The sequence below is a fragment of the Canis aureus genome, chromosome 1 (assembly GCF_053574225.1).
Source record: "Canis aureus isolate CA01 chromosome 1, VMU_Caureus_v.1.0, whole genome shotgun sequence".
In the NCBI taxonomy this organism is placed as follows: domain Eukaryota; kingdom Metazoa; phylum Chordata; class Mammalia; order Carnivora; family Canidae; genus Canis; species Canis aureus.
The window spans coordinates 8,984,859-9,008,516 of record NC_135611.1 but is presented as its reverse complement, the minus strand read 5'-3'; the positions used below and the strand labels follow the sequence as shown (position 1 = coordinate 9,008,516).

Here is a 23,658-nt window from a genome sequence, read left to right as displayed (position 1 = left end):
TGGCTTCTAAATCACTTTATCATACATACTAGAGGCTAGTTCCTTCCCAACTTTGGTATATAAAATAGTGTTTTGTGCTTTCTTTTACTTTATGCTGCACAGATTATACCTAATCTTATTAAATATGGTTTTCCCCCATCTGCTTTGCTGAACATTTTTGAAGATCAATATTATTTAAATCTCCTATATATCCTACTCTACTTTGTATCACTTATAAAGTTTTATTTAACTGCCTCTTTTAGTCATTATTAAAATATACTGAAGGCTGAGATAAATTTTACAACTTGACTAGGCAAGTCTAGAGAATATCTGAAAACCAGTGTTCTTTAATTTTTTCTAGCATTTTTCTGTGTCCTTATCATACTGGTAAATGCCCAAAATGCCATTGAAAAGGCTATAAAGCTGTAAAGTAGGTGACCTAAGAATGCAATAAACTCTTTAATAGTGTAAAGACCAAACTTGAATTCACTTTAAGGTCACAAGTTGGAGTTATTTTATTACATTTTTCATGAGTCAAAATCCTAAGAGGAACATGTTTTACAGCCAGAGAGTAAGTTTGTTTTATAATTTGTCAGGAAAACAAAATCTATGGCTTGATCAAGTTCTCATGTAATACATCTTGGAAGGGTGACTCACTTGAAATGGCTTTGGTTGATATTTCTGCTTTTCAGAGTAAATTCCACAGTAGCACATGCAGATAATGAGGGCCCATCTATACCCCACCAACCCTGCAGCCAGATTCATTGTACCCATTATTAATAATAAATATTTATCCATAGGTGTAAGGTCAAATGGGCATGTGTAGTTCAAATCCTGCATATAGAAAAAGGTGTGCAAGACTTCTCAAGTATTTTTTTAAAAGATTTTATTTATTTATTCAAGAGAGACACACAGAGAGGGGCAGAGACATAGGCAGAGGGAGAAGCAGGATCCCTGCAGGGAACCTGATTCAGGATTCGATCCCAGGACCCTGGGATCACACCTGAACTGAAGGCAGACGCTCAAACACTGAGCCACTCCGTTGCCTCTCAAGTATTTTTTTTTAAGCAGATATCTTACTTGCTTCAGAAGAGATGCACATCTGTTAACTATGTTAGCATCATTGTTACACTCTGTTCTGTGCTTTCTTTGGACCAGGTCTAGAACTCGGTATTCACATACAATATTGAAACACTATGAGAAAAAGTTCCTAGACTCAGCCTGTTATTTTGAAACCTGTTTTTGTTTCAAGACTTTATTTTATAACTAACTATTATCTCTCTGAAATGAAGTCACCAAAAGAGCAGCGATAAAGCAGTGTTTTCGTGGGCAGAACTAAGTGAATTCTGAGATACGGAGTAGGGAAATGTTCTGGAGTAGGCAAATCCCTACATTCTTGGACAAAGTGAAAATCAACCCAATGTTAAGATTCACATCAAGGATGCATTTAGAACACTTGACTTGCAATAATACCTGATCCCACTGCTCACTACTGAGTAGAAAGACACATTGGTATTACCTGTATCCTTTTCCCTGTCCTCTTAAAACTCCCACTCAACGCATCCAACACATTTACTTTTGTTGATGATAATTACCTGAGAAAAGAATATACTCACTTTTTTGCATTTCTTCCTTTCTTTATTCATTAATTTTTTTAAAATGTTCAATGTTAACCATGTAACAGCTTGGTGTAAAACAAGGATACAGCTGTGAATAAGCAGAGAAAAATCCACAAAGAACTTACAATCTAGTGGGAGAAGAGTAAAAATAAGCACAACAAATAAGTAAAATGCTCAACAACCTGGTGAAAAGTGCTACCAAGAAAATGAACAGGAGGCAGGAAAAGTTGGCCTTAACCAAAGGAAAAGCTAACTTGCTCATCATTTCTTCATGGCAAGAGATAATTGTACGACTTGGAGCAAGGCATCCATGGACGTTAGGCTTTGTCCTCCCACAGACTGGGACATTGAGGCTTTATCTTCCTTGATGGCTGCATTTCAAAGGGATGGCTCCCAAGTTATTACGGGGTAAAAACTGGCAGTAGAGCTCTTTTTTTAAAACATTTTATTTATTTATTCATGAGAGAGAGAGAGAGAGAGAGGCAGAGACACAGGCAGAGGGAGAAGCAGGCTCCGTGCAGGGAGCCCGACGCAGGACTCGATCCAGGGTCTCCAGGATCACACCCTGGGCTGAAGGTGGCGCTAAACCACTGAGCCACCTGGACGACCCTAGAGCTCTTAAAAAGGCTTATGGCCTGCAGAGGCAAGGTAAATGCTCCAAGAAGAGTCAGGGAAGGCACTTCTGTGGTTCGGGCCTTCTAGTTTCTGTAGCAACGCCAGGGGTGAGTAGGAGGTCAGAGGCCTAGAGTCAAGCTGACAAAAAAGCATGAGGCTTGGTCGCCTTGCAGCCCTGCAGACCATGGGCAGTGAGATGGGCAGGCACTAGAGGGTGTCCAGCCCCACAGCGTCATGATCTGATTCACATTCCAGCAGCAGAGAAAGGGCATAAGGAAAAAAATGATGGGAGATGGAGAAGGAAAGATTGCTATGGGCAGACATGGGAGGCAGCCTCAGTGAACAGCAAGCCAGACTGCAAATGGGCCCAGCCCTGATAGCCCAGAGAGGTGGATAGAGTTGCAGAAAAATGCTGCAGACACAGCTCAACCAGAACCTGGAACACAGTATGCATGGTGCTCAGAGGGAGTGCTCCACTGCCCAGCCAGATACTTATGAGATGTTTCATAAATAATTAAGCTTTCTAAATTCTTCCATGGTCTTCAAGCACAAATATTGAGGGTGTCCAATCAATCATGTATGGATACACAGGATAAAGAGACTTAGCTGCAAAAGCAGCGATCTTGGTAACTTCATGGAATTTACTCTTGGGACAGCACTCTCCAGTGTAATTATCCACAACTTTTCATGTGTTTGCAAAATATAGAGCTGTCACTCCTTAAACTGTGTAAAATAGAAAAATTTAAGATGATCATTTTTGCCCCTTAAAAGAACTTTATACATAATGTACAAAAAAAAAAAAAAAAGAAGCTGTTTCCTGAAATGATTCCTTCAGGTTCCATTTTTTAACTCTCATCCCTTTGTAAATAATACTTGAAGAAATTAATTTTAATTAGCATTTCCCCAAAGTATCTTCTGTAGACCATTAATTTTTTTTGCAAGGTTAATATTAACCTCTGCAAGGTTAATAATTAAATGATGAGAGGATGGTTGAGTGATCAAATGTCTGAGGAATGCTGGATTAAACAGAGTTGAACAGTTTTATTTACTGTAGAGCTCCTCAGCACATTTAACATGTTAAGTTGTGGCTTCCGAAGAGAGGGTTATGAAATGAAACTTTCCTAAACATGTCTTTGACTATGGTTCCCTTTTATTCTTAAACCTCTGACCATATCTCTGAATTGGAGTTCTGTAGAGACATAGGAACAATGACTACATCTGTTGGTTTGAGAGTGTCTTAGATGTTGGTCTGAGAGTAATTCGCACCTTCATGCAGACAATGTCTTCGGTGGACTGGAGTAGGATCTGTGTGCCATGAGTTAATCGAAGGTTGACATGGAGTAATAGTCAAGCCACAGACATCAAGGTTAAGTGCTTACCCCAGCTACAAGAGGGCACCGAGCCCTTGGCTGGAGGGATGAGCCTCTGGTAGTAAAACTGCTCCGATTTATTCATGAAGGCTAAAATGTTTGAAGGTCTCCTCGCCAATCAGAGGGAATGTTGGGGCTCTGCCAGTTTTGAGGATCCTGGTTCCTGCCAAATTAATCCAGCAGCTGTTCTGAAAGTATTCAGGGAGCTCCAAATCCATGCAGTAGCTTCACTTTTATGGTTTTTATAGCTTGGCTCCCCTGGAGCAATACAGAAGACTGTTGTGGTCTTCAGAGACACAGCAAGTGGCAATATTTCTGTAATTTGCTCAGTGTACAAGAGCTCAGATGGTTTGCTGAGGTTTAGAATAAGATATCAAAAATGATTGTTGCTATTTTTCTATCATACTAGACGGTCATATATTAAACTTGTTTTTGACATATTTCACATCCCATATACTCTATCCAATTAAAAGAATGGCAGTCTGACAGGTGCTTTTCCTGCCTCATTCTTGCTTCTTGCATCTGTCATACTTTTTGAAAAAAAGAATTTGTAATAGAAATTTAATTTAATATTGATTTATTTAGAAGTGGAATAAAAAAAAACACATTATCGGGACTTGGCATTGAGGCACAGTTAGCATTTCTCCTTCATGTCACCAAGTGTAACAGACCCATCGTCCTACGCGAGTTTCCGTTTGGGACGGCCCCATAGTGACAGCAGTCTTCCTGTCACTTGGGGGACTGGAATTGAGACCTGCTATGAAACTAGAGATATGTCCACATGGCAGTAAGAAGAGAAAGTGATGCATTTAAAAAGTGATCGTTGGTATCCTATCCTTGTAGAACTAGGCGTTGGTGTCCATCATTTCCATCTTCAAGGACTGATCCCAGGTGGTATGCCAGTCTCAGGACTCTGCATCCCAGTTCATACCCTCCATTGGCACTGGATCTTCAATATACCTCCAGCTCTTAAGTACATTTCCAGGAGAAACCATAATATACATTTCACTCTGCATTTTGTGGTAATTTTTAACAATGTCTTAATTCCTAACGAAAACCTACTAGGCAATGCACATTTACCCTGCACACTATCTGCCTGGCATAGACCCACAGGCAACCAGTGAAGACTCAGGAGAGGCTGGAAAAATTCAATCAAACCCTGACCATTTTAAGAGGAGATGTTTTTAAAACAACTGGAAAATGGATCCTGGGTTTCTTGACCCCATTGCTCCTTCTATTGCATCATGCTTCTTTGGAATGAAGGAACAACAATGAAAGGAATGGCTTCTCCTTTTCAAATTTTAACTCCTTTGGACTTTTTATTTAAATATTTAGTAGCATTTATGTTAAAACGTATTTCACTTTAAAACTTTTTGCATGAGTAAAGAAAGCTATATATTTCTTCACATTTAGTCATTTATTATTCATGAAATCAGAACACAAATAGACTGTCAGAATATAGCCAAAGGGCTGAATTTAGACTAAGGAAGGGGCTTGCTGTTACCATATAAAGTGCTATAAGAAATTGAAATTATAGTAATGGGGGGGTAGATATATAGTTCGTCCAAGAAAATGTCCCTCAAGTTTCACAAAGCATTAATCATCATATTCATTTCTGTTTTCAAAGCTCTAGGCATTATTTTGGATTTCTTTGTTCTCTGTTGAGTGGTCAGCTTATACTCTGACTGCCTGTATTGCACTGTATATTACAAATCTTTATTGAATTTCCATGAACTGCTTCTGTAAAATGCTTTGGGTATTGGTATTGCTGAACACTTTTGTGTTATTTGGAAAAATATAAATTTATAGGCCTTTCCTTAAGATACTTTCTTAAGACCATAAAAAGTAGATATAAAAAAAAAGGTAGATATTCCCAAGTAACTTTCAACATTTAGAAATGTAAGTAACTGTGGAGTAGCTTGGTAGCCTGGAGTAATCAACTCAAACAGTTAAGTATTTGATATTTAAGATAATATATCTATTGTCCAATTAGGATGAATTTCTTTGCCAGGAAATTATTCCTGTTCTAATAAGGTGGTGCTTTAAGCACATTTCACAGTGTCCCTCCTAAATTAAGCACCCACTAAGAAAATATACAGAAAACAAAGACTATCTGAGAAAAAATACTTGCTGATTGTCTCTTTGGATGAGGAAGTTGGATCAGTGGGGGTTTGGAAAAGATACAATTGTTAATAAGTTAACCCAGCTGCTTATGAGGCTGCTGGATTCCCTAAAGAAATGTCAGCCAACAAAATCCTGGGGATAATTTGTAAGTAGAATTTGATACGTTGATGGACTGTGTCCCACTGGTTAAGCCCAGGAAACTTTCAGGTGGATAACACAGTAACTTTCTGCACCTAACTGGAAACGCCAGCTTCCATCATTTTGTGTCACTTCTCAGTCTCAGAGCTAATTCTTGTTATCACAACCCACTAATGTCTACTCAACTTGAAAATCATTATGTTGGTTGCATGACTAAATCGTTATGTTGGTTGGTTGATTTGTTTGAATATTACATGTTTTCTTGACTACATGATTACTGAGTAAATGCTATTGTCCACTACATAAATATTTATTTTAATATATGTATATATGTTTATATATTTACTATGTATTTATATATTAAATTATTTAATATAGTTAATGAATATAGTTGATATATTTAATATATGTTTATATATTAAATTATTTTTATTATTATGAGTTATATATAAATGACATACTGTTTTTTACAATTATAAATTATATATAAATTATGTATAGTTTTATATGTAATGGTGTGAATATGTCATTTATATATAATATATAAAATATATCATACATAACTATAACTATAAATAAATAATAATATAAATAAATAATATATATTTGCATAAATATATTATGCTCTATGCTATATGTTGTATGTAACTCTATATTAAATACAAATATATTATATATACTTATATACATTAAAATTATTTTAAAAAGAAAAAATAATAAAAATATTGTATATCTTTCATATGTACCTTGAAGTTAAATACATCTTTACCTTTATTTGGTAATTTAATAAATGAGGAATGCCTGCGTAGCTCAGTCAGTTAAGTATCTGTCTGCCTTCAGCTCAGGTCATGATCCCAGGGTCCTGGGATCAAGTCCCACATAGGGGCTCCCTGCTCCATGAGGAGCCTACATCTCCCTCTCTCCCTGTGCCTGCCTCTTTCTTTCTTTCTCCCTGTCAAATACATAAATAAGATCTTTTAAAAAAATAAATGAATGCTTATTTCCCTTGATGATCTTGCAATAAAGTATAAAAACTTGTACACATTATCACTACAAACCAGATTCAGTTCATTTGTCTTAAGAGAACATATTGTCTCAGCTAATGATGGTGAGCCTATGACAGTGGGGAACTGTCTGTGATGTGTAATGTAATCAACATATTAGGTGTTTTGGTGTATGGGGTTGGGGAATACATTCATATATTTTCTAGTCTTTTAAGAAAAGTCATTTTGTGTTCTGAATTTCCTGTTTAAGATCTAGAAAAGTGATTATTTAAAAATTTCCAAAAGCCTTATGTTCAGTGTTTTATTACCTTTAAAATATTAACAAAATCATCTTCTAAATTCTAGGATTAGGGTATTCTGTGGTCTTGTTGAAAATCCTTTGTGCCATAATACTCTATATGGGATGGAACCTGGGGCCACATTCTCTCATAGGTGTGTCATTAGGTGGCTTCTGACAATTAAAATGATTCTACCTGTAGAAGGCATCATCCTCTTACGTGGTAGCACGATACTTGAAAGTAAAATCTCCCTAAACATTTTCTCAGTATTTACAAATGTATAATTTCAGTAAGCATCTTTTATTATCTTATTTAAAAATAATATTTGTCAGTAAATGTATAAGTACATGCATTCTACAAATTTCCATACAACACATATAAAAAGAAGCATCATTTGGAGCAAAAAAAATATATAAATATTAGAATCCAGCTAATTTGAGAAACAATAGTAATCTAATATTTTCTTTCTTCTAGTACTACTTATAAGACATCAATTACTATAGAAGTTGTGTCAGATACCATCCTCTCTAGCTACTGCCAAGTCCCCAGTTTGGAAGTCCTGGGAGCATCACCATTTACATTGATTTCAGCTGTGTCTGTCTTTCATCCAACAGCAGTTACTAAGCCTACGGATTGAAGGCAGAGATTCTCCATTTCTGGTGCATGTATGAAATTTAAAGAATCCATGAATCCCTGACCTTTCTTTCTAGTTCTTATTTCTGTGGCTTTCATTGATTTGTTCAGAACTAATGTTTTAATCAATGGTTTTCTTCTCAGTGTAGGTGTAACACTCTCACAAGAAAAGAATAATAATAGCTAACAACTATTGAGTATGTGCTATTTGTCATTATGCCTATAAGGCTTTGGCTTGAATTAACCTGGTTTCTCTCACAACAAAAATATGCATGAACACTCCCATTTTATCGATGAGAAAATGATAGTAAGAAAGTGTAAGAAATTGCCCAAGCTCATACATCTAGTGTCAGAGCTACAACTGATTAAGTTTTTACTTATTTATTTATTTTTAGAGCTGGGGTTAAAACCCAGACTCCCATGCAAAGCCTGTGCTGTTAACCATGAAGCTAAACTTCCTGAAAATACACCTTTTTCTATCTTGCAGAATATATTTTTCCCTGTAGGTTTCTTTGTCTCCCCCAAATTATAAACCATACAACTAAGTTGTAGCTTGTGAATTAATTCTGGCTACAATTCAGAATTACATACCAATTTTTTATTGAATGTGGATTTTAAACAGTAAAAGTAATCAAAAAAATCATTTTTTTTCCCTTTCAAACCTATTTTACATAAGCAGAACCTACTTACTGTGTTCTAACTAATAAAACACAGTCACCTACCTACTGGATTAGAGAAAGCCATCCAGCTAGTCGCTCAATGACATCCAGGGTGCCATTCCCACTCTGGAATTCTGGCAAAACATGCTAAGTGGAAACATGTCACAATGAGTAGTTGTTGGTGGAGAGACGATTGTGAGATGCTCTCACAAGTATTTTAACTCAAAATAAAAATGTCCTGTACTGCATGTTGATGCATGTTGCATCATAAGGGGATGAGAATTTTAAAACGGCTGTCATTGGCTCGCCAGTGGCTATAGGCTTTAGAAGAAAAAATAAAAGAATAAACATGAGATGATAATATTGACAGCCTTTCATGAGAAGACAGAAAAATAGGCTATTAATTTAGCAGTGACTTCGATCTAATCATGACAAGAGGAGCAGAAGAAAGTTCTCTCCCTGCCGAAAGAAAAAGTATAATATGGTTCCACATCCTCTCCTCCTGAAAAACAAGCCCAAATATAAAATCTCTGAAAATGCACTTACATAACTTGAATTCAGATGTTCAGCACAAAATAATAGTATGGCTTTCCATAAGCTGGTTAGACATTTAAGCTTGTCTCTAAATGGATAATAAGTCTCTTCTGAGACACCCGGGTGGCTCAGTGGTTGAGCGTCTGCCTTTGGCTCGGTCGTGATCCTGGGGTCCTGAGATCTAGTCCCACATCAGGCTCCCTGCATGGAGCCTGCTTCTCCCTCTGCCTGTGTCTCTGCCTCTCTCTGGGTGTCTCTCATGAATAAATAAATAAAATATTTTAAAAAGCCTCTTTCACCTATATATCATGGTGGTCAGGAGGACCCACTGAAATTTTCTCTTGACAACTCTCAGACACTCTAAGATTTTAAGGCAATTTTGTATACTGTTACAAAATTACCCTGTCGCCTTCTCCAAGAAAACAGAAAGTCAAAGAACTGATGATGCTCCTTGCCACGTGCAAGCAGATTTGGCAGAGTGGTTGTCAAGATACTTGGATTGTAGTCTGAGTTCTTTACGACCCGAGCTGAACTTAGCATGTCAGTTAGATTTTCCGGTTCTCAATTTCCTCTTCTATCACATAAGTGAATCACATAAGGTGACCTCTGATATATAGTCCTTTTCTATGAATTAGATATTATGTAATGAGGAGAGAATGTTATTCACCAGAACTGATGTATTTGCTGGTATTTAGTCATTTAATAAATATGCATCGACTGCCTACTCTTTTGTTTAAGGTTGGAAAAATGACAAGACAGACAAGACCCAGACCCCTAGAGGACATTCTAGATGGGGTGCCAGACAATAAACAAGGAAGCAAATGAACATGTAATTTCAGATAGTAATAAATGCAATGAAAAAAAATAAGGCAGGATAAGGATTGGAAAGACAGTAGGGTTACAGACATTTTCCAGTGAGGTGTTCAAGGAAGACTTCCCTACAGCGGCAATTGGGAAAATAACTGAATTAAGCTGAATTAAACTGAATAACTGAATAACTGAATTAAATTATGGAGATTCAGGCAGAGAGAGCTGCAGATCTAACTGACTGGTGTGGCTCACGGGGGGTGAGGCAACAGTAGTTGGAGGTATGGATGGGTGGCTTTCATTTGTAGGGAGAGGATCCATTTCAAGTAGCCTTTTGTGTATGAAGTGAGGAGGAAATCGAGGTTCACTTCTTCCATAAAGATAAGCAGTTGTTCTAACACCACATTTTAATAGTCTGTCCTACTCTGAAATAAATCAGTGCTTAAAAAAAATCAGTCATCCATGTGTAGCTCCCTATATAGACTCTATTCTGCATCCTTGATCTCTGGGTCTCTATATGCCAAAACCACTCTGTCCTAGTGACTTAGAGCTTTATTTACAGTTAAGTCTTGAAATTGGGTGGGGTAAGCCCCCCAACATCCTTCTTTTCAAAATCGCTTTGGCTCCCCTTAATCTTCCCTAACCACCAGGGTGAAAGGTGCGTGCTCTGCGAGCTGTGTGCTCCCTGGGGCCTTCCTTGCACGGTACACGCTGTGGCAGCAGGCAAAGCTAACTGCCGCGGCTGCCACCGTCCGACTTCTCTTCCGAGGGCCCGATGCCACAGAGCGAAGGAGCAGTGCTAAAGAGCCTCTAACTTTAACCAGATCCTCCTTGCTGTATTGCATTCTTTTGATTCCTGTCCTATTGATTTCCTGGCATCGTTCTCCCCACGTCCGGTTATCCAGAGCTGAAATGCGTTTAATGCTTACACTAACCATTCTTCCCAATTCTTTGGTATTTTTTTTAAGATTTTATTTATTTATTCATGGGAGACCCAGAGAGAGAGAGAGAGAGAGGCAGAGACACAGGCAGAGGGAGAAGCAGGCTCCATGCAGGGAGCCCGACGTGGGACTCGATCCTGGGACTCTGGGATCATAACCTGAGCCGAAGACAGACGCTCAACCACTGAGCCACCTAGGCATCCCCCCTTTTTTTTCTTTTTAAAGATTTTATTTATTCTTACCCAATTCTTAATAGATTACTCTGCCCCGTGCATACCTAATGCCATTATGTATCCTTTGTTAATCTTTTATTTCCTTAAAATTTCTTCCCCTCTAAGTCACCTCCCTCCACCTAGTGCTTCGTTGTGTTCCTCCGTTATCCTATCTGTTTTCCCCATGTTCACTGGCTTTCTCCTGTGTCTAACAGCTCGGGGTTAGCCCCTCTTGTTCTAGTTATGGGTGCAGCTGCCAGTACTGGGGGTGTCCCCAGGCGGCATCCCCCTGGTGCAAACCTACAGTGCACACATGTGTGCCTCTCACTCCCCGTGGCTTTCCTGTTGACATCAAGGCTTTAAATACTGTGGGGGTCCTGAATGGCTCTGGAAATGGTAGCAGGTGCTAAAAGCCCATGGGGTAAACCATTTTCCCCCAGTGAGAGGTGGGAACCAGGGATGTGTTGCTCTTTTTGTCTCCGTATGGATTGGCTCAAGATAGGCTTTAGACACTTCAGAAGACATCTACCAGATGGAGAACTTCCTTGCACATAGCTGTGGTCAGCTCAGTAGTCCTATTGGCTTTCTTCTTGCCCTTGCCCTTTACTGCTACCTCATGATGGTAATTGCTAATAGAGGAGGACCACAGCTGCCTTTGCTTTAGGCCTTGCTTTTTCAGGCTGCAGAAGAAGCAAGAAAGGCTTTAGCCAGCACACCCTCAGATGAATTTTGAGAGTTGGGTTACTCCCCTGGCTGAGCGTGAGGGGGATCGGATTCCTGGTTGTACCCATGGGGGGATGACCCTTGGCAGACAGTAGCATCATGGTTACCTGGGCTTTGGCTTTCCCTTGTGGTCAGCTAGGGTGAGGTGTAGATGAAGTAGAGGCTTGCGGGCCACAGAGAGTCCCAGGCAGAGGACATGATGTTACCCTTAGCATTCCTGCCACTAAGAAAGACATTCAGTGTTTGGAACTTTCTTTGGATTTTGGAAATAATGTTTATCATATTTCAGAATATTTTTCCAAGCCATTTCTTTTTTTTTTTATTTTATTTATTTATTCATGAGAGACGGGGGGCGGGGGGCAGAGACAAAAGCAGAGGGAGAAGCAGGCTCCATGCAGGGAGCCCAATGTGGGACTTGATCCTGGAACTCCAGGATCATACCCTGGGCCAAAGACAGGTGCCAAACCACTGAGCTACCCAGTCATCCCTTCCAAGCCATTTCTTGATTTGCTTAGAAGGCTGCCAGTTTTCAGTGGAGGGCAGAGCAGAAAGGACCCCTGTGTTCTAGGCATTCCTGGCCACAGAGCTGTGTGACCCCGTAGACCTGGCCATAACACAGGCAGACCTGTCAGTCAGTGGGAACACTGACTGGGGCCTGGCAAGGCCCAGGAGGAATTTTGCAGTGCTGAGACCTAGTATGTAGAATCTGTTGATGGCCTTTATGGAGAACTGGTCTTCATTTTAAAATTGCCATAGGGGCTCCTGAGTGGCTCAGTTGGTTAAGTGGCTGACTCTTGACTTTAGCTCAGGTCATGCTCTCAGGGTCCTGAGGTCAAGCCCCCTGTCAGGCTCTGCGCCCAGTGGGGAGTCTGCTTGAGGATTCTCTCCCTCTCCCTCTGCTCCTTGTCCCACTCACTCTCTCTCTCTCTCTCAAATAAATAAGTAAATCTTAAAAAAAAAATGTTCCTTGCATGAATGATCCTGGTCTTGGTAGGGAATAATTATTGGACCATAGGGCACCCAGCACCTTTGTGACAGAAGCCACCTCCTGTGAGCTGGATATTAGTAAATCGACCAGATCTTAAGGTGAGGTGGACACAGCAGCGATGCATTTTTCCAATGGAAATATTCAGGAACAAGCCCTAATAGGTACTGACAACACCAGATACAAAAGAACAGGTAACGCAGACCCACATGTCATGTATCTTTCTTGCCCTGGCACCTGTGTCTTTTATCCCATACCTGTGGCTTTATGGAACATTCCCTAAGACCAGCTAAAGGAGAAGGAAACAATCCAGGCCTCATTCACAAATTCGCTAGCAAGATATATCCATGCTGGTTAGAGTGTCCTTCTGCCCAGGACAGCCTCAGCCTCACCCATGGTGCCCCTGAGGGATGAGATCAAGAGGAGCCTTCTCAGTGACCCATAATTGTTTGGCTCAGGCTTTGCTTTCTGGGGTAATGCAGATTAAGACACTTCTTTTCCACCTTCCAGGAGTTTCCTACCTTTGCCATCCCTCCTGGTGACTGCTACACACTCAAGGTTCCCAACCACTCTGCAGGTGTCGGTACCTTCCTAAACTCAGGATCAGGGCTGCTGGATCCTATACTTCCAAGTCACATTTTGTGCTCCAGATATTACAAAATGGACATGATGCAAGTGAAGTCTGGCTAAATGAAGTTCAAAGTCATCTTAAAGGCAAAATAGGGTTGGAAAGGCAAAAACACAAGCCTAGGAAGTAAAGGTGTAAGTAGATGAACGACTTGGCTTTGGTGTAGTAACTAGAACTGTTCTAGGATGTGTGTGTGTGTGTGTGTGTGTGTGTGTGTGTGTGTGAGTTCGCATGAGTGTGTCTTAAAAACTTGTTTTTTTTCAGTCTTAAATGGCAAAGTTCCCTCCTCACCTGCAGTCCCTGTGCCCAGCATCTGGTAGCCAGATCCTGGCCTGGAGCCTTCAGGAGAGAGTACCCCCAAACGTGCCTCCCATGCACCCTTCTGATCTGTCTTATGACCGAGTTACTCTTGCCGTTCACTGGGATGCTGTCGTAAATCTACCTTGCAGATCGTCATTATTCAAAGCAGTGTTTTCTATGGAAAAGGGGGCACAAGAGATATTCAGGAAAATGAATTTTCATGGTCATATGAGTTTGGGAAATACAATGTAATATGTCTCCCCTTTTGAAAATTCATCAGGAGCATTTACATATTAAAGGCTTTAAAAAGAGAGTTAAAAAGCAATGAAAAGACACTTAATCCTTATTCAGTTCAGCAATTACCAACTTATGAGTCTACGTGACTCCATTTTATATGTGTATGAACCACTCATCCCCCTTTCCCTGCCCCGGGGTGTTTTCTCATTGTCTCATCATTCAGGGAAAAGGAGGGAGAGACATGATCACAGCATCTCAGAAGTATCCATGTGGTACATCTGTGTTCACAAGGATTCTGGAATTGAAGGAGACCATAGAGACTATCTAGTGGTTCGTATTTTACCACAATTTTTTTTTTTTTTTTTTTTTTTTTTACTTTTTAACTTCTCCCCACATCCACAAGTTTTGAAAGAAGAGCTCCCTCAATCATTTGGTCAATGATACTGGTTTCTCCTTTTTTATTTAGCAAAAGAAAATGTATCCACCTTGCAAAAGGCTTTGATCGTGTAAGTTGCATACTTATTTTGGTGGGTTAATAAAACATTCAGCAAAATATCAAAGGATCTTGATATTTCATTTGGCAAATGTTTTTAAAAGATTTTATTTATTTGAGATAGAGAGCTAGAGAGAGTAAGAGGGAGAAGCAGGCCCCCCACTGAGCAAGGAGCCCAATTCGGGGCTGGATCCCAGGACTCCAGGATCATGACCTGAGCCAAAGGCAAACACTTAACCTACTGAACCACCCAGGCACCCTATTCAGGAAATTTTTAAGTTTTTTTTTTTTAATGACTTTTTATTCCATGATCTTCTAAGGATAGGAGACCTGGATTTTGCTCATGCTGAGTTACTTACTGACAACATGCTTTGGTTTCCTCAAAAGCCTGAGTGTTTTACCTGAGGCCCACTACTGTTTGGTAGAACAGGAACTCAGAGTTTCCAATTCCCTGATCAATAATCATCCTATTGCTTTTGATGTTTCTCTAGACCAGAGGTTAGAAAACTTTTTCTGTAAAAGCCAGATAGTAAATATTTCAGAGTTTGCGGGTCATAGTCTCTGTCGAAACTATTCAGCTTTGCTGTTATAGAGTGAAAGAAGGAAGAAAGAGAGGAAGAAAGGAGAGGGGGAAGAGAGAGAGAGAAGGAGAAAAGGTGATGCCTACAAGGCACAAGAGACAAATCTGCATTCTTAACTGGCCAAAAAGGATCTGAGTATTTCTCCCCATGATATTCCTATTTCTTTCCTGTCCTTCCACTAACAGAGAGTAGAATTCCTTCTCCCCATGTCTCTTGTCCTCTTCTGATTCTTGTGACTGGCTCAAGGCCCTATTAGCTGATGATGAGGGTCTGTTTCCCAGGTAACCATGAGCACCTTCTAATCCTCCTGACTCCAGCCTCTCTCCTCAGTTTGTTGCATAGACAAACACTGGATTAGCCCACGTCACAGTTCTAACAAATAAATTTTAAAAAATTTCAATGTCTCTGTGTTGCCTAATAAAATCCAGATACTTTTCTTTTCTTTTTAAGGATTTTGTATTTATTTCAGAGAGAGAGAGAGAGAGCTTGAGCAAGGCAGAGGGCAGGCTCCCCGCCGAGCAGGGAGCTGATACGGGAGTGGATCCCAGGACCCTGGGATCATGACCTGAGCCAAAGGCAGCTGAGCCACCCATGTGGCCCTGAAAACTTTTCTAGACACACTTTCTAGCCTTACTCAGGGCTGTTCTCTCGTTGCCAACTGACTGAGAAATTGCTTTTCACACACATGCCTGAAATATTCCCTCAATGTGGCATGCCCACTCTTTTCCTTGTCAGGCCTCTTATCTCTTTTCAGAATGGGTTCTCAGATGCTCTCTCAAGGAGAATCCCACTGCCTTTAAGCTTTCTTACCAGTTTGTATTTCCCCGTGAAACAATTTTGATCTCATCCTTAGCTCATGAGAGGCACAGTTGTGTAAGAAGAGCACTTTGGAGTCAGACACCTGTGAACTCTTTGCTACATTCAGCTCAATGACATTGGACAGGCTGCCTAGCCTTCCCTCTCTCTTTCCAAATCTGCAAAGCATCTTAGTTCACTTTTGCATGGCCAAGAGCAGTGTCTTAGTTCACTTTTGCATGGCCAGCAGCAACTGAAAAACTGCCCTGCTTGGAGCAGAAGCTTAACCACTGCCTAAGTGGTGACAGAAGCAATGACATCAGATTGGGAGCAGAGATGCAGGGGCTGAGGAGTGTGATGGAGGGGACAACTGGGGCATAGGGGGGCTTCTGCTCCTGGAGAATCAGGACATTTAAACTTCATTAAAAGACATGACAGCGTATCTTTATTTGATGTTACAGCTAACAAGACACGACCAATTGTTTCCATATTCCAAGAACGTACAAAGAAATAGAACCATTTAACAATCAGACATCCCTTTCAGGATGCTTTTCATTATTCTTTTTCTCTTAACAATGGACTCTTCGCCTGTTTTTATCAATGCAAGCATCCCAGGAGCAAATTTATAATTGTATGCTAGCCACTTGCTTTCGAATGGGTTTTCTGCTTATCTTCACAAAAACTGAGCTCTACCTTAATGACAAAACACATAGGAAGTTATGCTAATGCTGTTCCACAATTTCCACGTAATCGTTGACTGATTATGAAAATATTTAAATGGAAAAACTTAATTGGACTTATTTTTACATTTCAACAATAGCAATGACACCTTATGGCAGTTGTCCACAGACCTCAGTTGATTAATGTTACTGTGAGAATTAGATAAAAATTTAGTCTGGAGCCACCCACAGAGTTTCTAATTCATTAAGTCTGGAACAAGGCCTAGGGATTCACATTTTCAAAGAGGCAGATGCTTAAACCATGACAATCATTCAGGCTTTTTTTGATTATTTTTTTTCACACCTAACATAATCATTATTTGACTTGTGAGCTGGATTTCCGCTGCCCCTGCTATTTACAGTGCTTGTGAATCTCTGCCATGAGAATGCTGCCTTCAAATGACTATTCCATTAAGACGTGAGCTCTGGACTTGAATTTTCAACTAGCTCCTTAAAGATAAGAGTGTTGAATGACATAGGATCATAAATTCCCAAACAACCAACTGCCACCACTGCCATCTTGCTGTGTGCAAGCAACAGATGGAAAACATGAGCCATCTGCAGAAAAGTTATCTGAGGTGGGAAACTGTGTTCTCTTTCTCCTCCCTTCCCACCACCCTCAGGTTGTTGAAAGCAAAGATGCCAGCCTATTTTTAATCACTTGGGGGCGGGATGCTTGGGTGGCTCAAAGGTTGAGCATCTGCCTTCAGCTCAGGGGTTCAGGACATGATCACAGCTCAAGGGCTCAGGTAGTGATCCTGGGGTCCTGGGATCAAGTTCTGCATCAAGCTTCCCATGGGGAGCCTGCTTCTCCCTCTGCCTGTGTCTCTGCCTCTCTCTGTGGGTCTCTCATGAGTAGATAAATGAAATCTTAAAAGCTTTTAAAAAATTACTTCGGGGCATATAATAACCCCTATTTTTTTTTTATTTTGAAAATTACAAGCCTCAGAAAAGTTGAAGGAGTAGAAATAGAAGGACCCATTTGTAATTGAACTCAGCGGCTAATATTTTGTGATATTTACCTTATTTTTCTTTTGCTCTTTGTCTCTATTTACCTCTCTGTACTTTCAACTAAATTTTTGAAAGTAACTTTGCAGACATCATAATACCTATATGTTGTGATATTTATCTCCTCATTAAAGAGTCTTCTTTTCTGTAAATACAGTGCATGATAACATCCAAGACTCAATACTGATGAAATGATACAATCCACGTTTCATGTTCCCTTCTCCCCAGATGGATATAGAGCGATTTTTACTTTTGGCTCTGGATTTCACTCAAGAATTACTGCATTTGGTTGTCATCTTTAGTCCCCTTTAATTCAGATTACTTCACCTACCTTTTGTCATTCTCTCTCTTTTTCTTTTTGCTTTTTTGTTTTGTTTTGTTTTGTTTTTTTTGTCTTCCAAGATAACAACATTTTGGAAAAGTACAGGAACTTGTCTTTTACAATATCCCCCAACCTGGATTTGCCATATTGTTTCCTCAGGCTAAACTTTTTTCCAGCTAAACAGCTGCATAAGTGATGTTATGTGCTTCTCACAGCCTAACATTATGAGGAACACAATGTGGGTTTGTCCCCTTGTGGGTGTTGATAACTTCAGTCACTTGGATAGGTGATAGATTTTGCCAGATGTCCCTGTTGTAAAAGTTTTCATTCATAATTAATATTCTTTTCCTCACATACATTAACCCAGTAAATTAAGAATCCATGGATGATCATTGCCTGAATCACATATCACACTGATATCTAAAATACAGAGATTGTATCTTTCTTGCATTTTTTCGGTGGCATTAGTATTTAAACAAGAGTTTTCCTCATTGTTTATGTATATTTCCTTTGATTATCTTCTGATTCTGGTGTCACTATAGACTCGTGCATTCTTTTTACAGTCAATGTGTTATAAACTATTAATGTTATTTTTATTTTTTTAAGATTTTATTTTTATTTATTCATGAGAGACACACAGAAAGAGGCAGAGACATAGGCAGAGGGAGAAGCAGGCTCCTTCCAGGGAACCTGATGTGGGACTCGATCCCAGGACCCCAGGATCATGAACTGAGCCAAAGACAGATGCTCAACCACTGAGCCACCCAGGTACCCCAATGTTATCCTTTTTTAATTGAAAATTTTTTATTGAAGTACATCATCTGAAGTTGTAAGAAATAACAAAGAGATCTCAATAGTAACAGTTTGCAAAATGATAATATAATATGGCCACCAGCATATTCGCACTATTACAATTCACCAGTCTTCAGAATTTCACCAGTTTCCTAATCTTGTTTCCACTCCTGTGTGCACACATGCATGTGATTGTGCATGTGTTTAAACCACCACAGTCAAGATACTGAACAGCTCCAATACCACAAGGACTTCTCCTGCTTCTTTTATATATCTGCACCCAACTCTGTCCCACAACTCCCCACTCCTATTCCTAAATTTTAGCATCTGTCCTCCATTTCTCAATTTTTTCCCTTTCAAATTGTTACATAAATGGAACCATCCAGTCTGTAGTCTTTAGGAATTGTCTTTCTTCATTCAGTATGATTCCCTTGAATATATCTTGATACATTCATGAAAGGGGTGGAATAATACATCCATGTTTGTTCATCGATATTGATACATCAATAGTTTGTTCCTTTTTATTACTGAGTATTCTTTGGTGTTTTCATCATCATAATATGTTTAGCCATTCATCCACTGAAGGACTTATGGGTTGTGTCCAGTTTGGGGCCTTCACAAACAAAGTTGCTATAGATATTCATGTACAGTTTTTTGTGTGAACATAAATTTTTATGTATTGTAGGTAAATGCTCAAGAGGCCAATTGCTGGTTCATGTGGTAGATTTGTGTTTAGTTTTATAAGAAGTGCCAAAGCTTTTCCAGAGTTTTATATCATTTTACATTCCCACCAGAACTTATAAGTAGTGAAGTTTTTTTCACATCTTTGTCATCATCTACTATTGTCATGACATTTATTTGATTATAGCTGTTCTGATAGGTGTGTCTCATCATGGTCTTAATTTGCGTTTTCATAATGGCAAGTAGATATTGAACATACCTCCTTGGGCTTCTTTGTCATCTATGTATTCTCTTTATTCAAATGTCTTTTGCCCACCTTCTGATAGGAATTTTTCAAGATCTTTTTTTCAGTTGAGTTCTGAGAGTTAGATATTAGTCCTTTGTTGATACAAGATATAAGGTTTGCAAGGTTACAAGATATCCTCCCAGACGATGGCTTGTATTTTCATCTTCTTTACATGGACTTTTACAGAACAAAAATTTTTAATTTTGATGAGGTTCAATTTATAAATTTTTCCTTTTATGAATCATTCTTTTGGTGTCAGATCTAAGAACTCTATTTAGTCTTCATTCCTGATGACTTTTCTCATACTTTTTACTAAGTTTTATAGTTCATATTTTCTATACTTAAGTCCATGAACCATTTTGGACTAACTTTTGTATGAGGTGTGGGGCTTAAGATGAGGTTTTATTGCCTATGGATGTTCAATTGCCCCAGTACCATTTAATGAAAAGGTTATCCTTCCTCCATTGAATTCCTTGGGCGTGTCTGTCAAAAATCACTGTGGCATATTTATATGCATTTATTTCAATATTCCCTGTTCTGTTCCTTCCATCTATGTATCTATCCCCTGTGAAGACCACACCATTGATCACTGCAGCTGTATCATAAGCTTTAATATTGGGCAGTGTGATTCCTCTTATGGTGTTATTCTTTGTCAAGATTTTCTAGCTAGTCAAAACCTGCTAAACTTCATGTTGATTGCTGTGTCTTGAGTAAAAATCTTTTTTTCTCTGACCCAGGAGTCTCTTGTCATCTGCCAGGATCCATGTAAGAATAGCATGTAGAATCGTGAGCTTCACAGTAAAGCAAAACCTTAGTTCCTTCACAATTCTTGACACATATTTCCTCTTCTCATAAAACATGAAGTGGATGCTTTGGGAGGACTAATGTTAAAATAGTCTTTTAAGCTTTTTATTTATAAATAATGACAGATTTATAGGAAGTTATAAACATCATACAGACAGCTTCTGTGTAGTGGTCACCCAATTTCCTCCAATGGTTACATTTTACATGAGTACAGTACAACATCAAACCCAGAATTCAATAGATGGATATAATGTGTGACTATAAATCTTTGTCATTTTATCACATATGTAGATTTTTTTAGTCAGCCTTGCAGTCTAGATAAAGAACTACCCCTCACCACAAGACCTCTCTATGCTACTCCTGGATAGTCACACTCACCACTATCCTCTGTCCATTTCCAACTACTGCCACTCATCTGTTTTCCAGCTTACAATTATGTCATTTCAAGAATATTATATGAATGGAATCACATCACCTTTTGAGTGTAGCATAGTTCTGTAAATGATCACATTTAGCACAATGCTGAAGAGATTCATATCCAAATTATCCACATGTATCAAAATTTAATTCTCTGGATATTTATTCAAGCTGTTGGGTGTATCGTTAATTTATTCGTTTTCATTGCTGAGTAGTATTCCATAGCATGGGTATACCAGGATTTGTTTGGTTTTGGTTTTTTATCATATATTTATTAAGGACAACCTGATTATTTTTAATTCTGGGGTATTAGAACTAAAGCTGCTATAAGCAATGATGTGCAGGTTTTATGAGGATATAGATTTTCAGTTCTCTGAGATAAAGGCTCAGAATTCCATGTCTGAGTCATGTGGTAAGTATGAGTTTGGTTTTTCAGGAATAAGAAACTTTCAGAGTGTTTCCAGAGATTCTGTAAAGTTTTACATTCCCATCAGCATGTATTTTGCTTTGTAAATCAATCTGAAAATATTTTTCTTTTAATATATGAAATAAATTCTTTAAAATCATTGCTATGTCTGATACAATTAGTCTCTACTTTATCATATTATCTTATATTTTGTTCACTGTGTGTATTATATTGACTGTGTTTCTTTCTCCACGTGATACTAGTCCTTTTCTTTTCTGAGGGGGACTCTGGGGGTGTCTTTTGGGGAGTAATTAGAAAGGTTTGAATTTGTATTAGAGTTATAACATGCAACTAAAGTATTCTAAATTCTCAATATTTTTTTGCTGATATTTATTTTTATCAAATAAAGCTTCTCCTCTAGGAAATTCCTGAAGACAGTATTTCATGAGGATTTTTTTTTAATGTTAAAATGTATTTCCATAGCCTTGAGAGTTTAAAGACCCTTTCGCATTTTCTTTTCTTGATTCTTCTGGGAATGTTCTATTATTGTCTTATTTTCTATTTTGTGGCTGAGAAATCTGATCCCAAGCTGTCTTTCTTTCCTACTTAAGTGATTCAGTCTTACCTGAGAGCTGAAGGAAATTTCTAGTTATCCTTAAAATCCATAGTTTTACTGGAGTACATCTAGAGAGTGATTATTTCTTCAAATTCCCCAAGTACACAATAGGTTCTTTCAATATATAGGTTCTGATTTCCTTAATGGTGAACAAGATTTTGTTGATAAATATTAGTCCCGTTCCACTGTTTTGTTTTGTTTTTTTTTTATTTCTCAGGGATTCCAGTTATGCATATTTTACTTTTTGTACATGTGTATGTCTATTTTTTCCATATTTATTCCAAGCTTTGACATTCAGATACTAGCTGGTTGTTTTTCGTATGTCTTCAATCACCTGCTTGGGGGTACTTCATGCAGATATGGGTACTATGTTCATTTTCCTATGTTTTCAGTGTTTTTAAGAAAATTATTTTTACCAGCTAGTACATTTCATATTTTTTCCTATCTTCTTCTTTTAGTAGCTCTGTATGGATGTTGCTTTGCTTTGCATTTATTTTTAAATACTTCATTTTCCAAAAAATTACAGGTGAAAGGAAGGATAAGGGAATGGACTGGCTTTTGGTTTGGTTCTTCAGGGACTCTGCTGTAGTCATGAACTTGGTGGGGGTGGGTGAGGCTGGTATTCTGCTAATTTTAACTCCCTTTGCTTCTTTAGGAACATTGTTCTTCACCACTTTCTTGCTTTTGTTTCTTTACTCAAAACTCAGAGAGCTGGTTCTCTCTCCCTGCAACAGGATTTTCCTGGGGCTGGCCCCTACAGTCCTACAGCCTCTCAGCCCCTTTCCTGATATTTCCCCAATTTTCATGTTGTTCTTTTTTTTATGTACTTGTAAAGTGAAGTTTATAGTTTTTTCTGTCTCCTGGCTATGTTATAAACATGTGGTTTTATTTGCTGTCCTGGTTGAGGGGTGTGATGTTGCAGATATGTGGAGAAATAAGGCAGCCATCATTATCCTGCAGGAAACTGGAAGTCCCAAAAAACATCATTCCTGTAGATGACTACATAATAACCTGATAATGCAAGCAGAGAAAGCCATGAGATCTGAAAGTAGGTGGATGCCACCAGGCTGAGTAAGACTCCTTAGACTTGTAAGAGAGATCATTGTGTGTGCAGCAGGCATACTGTGCCTTTGTTTCTTCAACATGGTTCCCCCTCAAGAACCTCCTACTTCCATAAACTTTTGAGCAGTGGATGCATGGAAAGAAGAAGTGAAAAGCATTAGAGAATCCTTAGTGATATGGTTTCAACTATGTTTAAACAGTGATCTGAAAATTGAAGTCCTGTAGAGCAATCCATGTCATCAGGGTGAGAAGAGATGACAGTAGATGGATGAGGGAGAAATTGGATGAGAAACTTCTTTATCTGACCACAGGAAGGGACAGGTCAAAAGGACTCTGCTGGTGAAGGCTGCACTTTGAATCAGGGGAAATTTATCTTTATTCATTTGTTTATCTACTCTCTTGTTTGGGACGGATATATAGTGACTAAGGCGATCAAATACTTCCTTAGATTTAAAGTCATCATGAAGCTTGGTACTTCCTTTTTTCCCCTTTTTCTTGTTGAAAAGTACTTTTCAAAATTTACCTTTTACTTTTTACTCAGCACACCTAGAAAGGTCAACCATGGTCACATTCACGTCTTTGTAAGCATTTTAGTTCTTACAGGTACTTACTGGAATAGCCAAAGTGACTATGAAAAAGAAATAAATTTGCAATGTTACTGTGCTGAATATCAGAATATTTGTAAGTGAGGTGCAAACCTGGGTTACAGTGTATTTGCTCTTTACAAAACAAGGGTACAATTCCTTTCCCTTTTCAAGTGAAGGAATGAAAGGATGTATTCATCATCCATTATTGAGAGTTTACATAAATGGCCGTCAACGAGATAAATGGCTTGTTTGTATCTCTAGAATAAGGATTAGAATTGAAAGAGATGAGAGTATGAAAATACT

The 23,658-nt window shown here is 38.7% G+C and overlaps 1 protein-coding gene and 1 long non-coding RNA gene across 4 annotated transcripts in view; one reads left to right on the top strand and one right to left on the bottom strand.

The window, feature by feature from the left end:
* The window catches only part of DOK6 (docking protein 6), a 369,850-nt gene that overhangs the window by 156,173 nt on the left and 190,019 nt on the right, over positions 1 to 23,658 (top strand). The gene's annotated exons all lie outside the window — the stretch shown is intronic.
* The window catches only part of LOC144306055 (uncharacterized), a 117,442-nt gene that overhangs the window by 63,895 nt on the left and 29,889 nt on the right, over positions 1 to 23,658 (bottom strand). Inside the window, exon 5 of the long non-coding RNA XR_013373109.1 lies at positions 1,596 to 1,686. This is a non-coding gene — a long non-coding RNA (uncharacterized LOC144306055). The remainder of the gene's footprint in view (positions 1 to 1,595; positions 1,687 to 23,658) is intronic.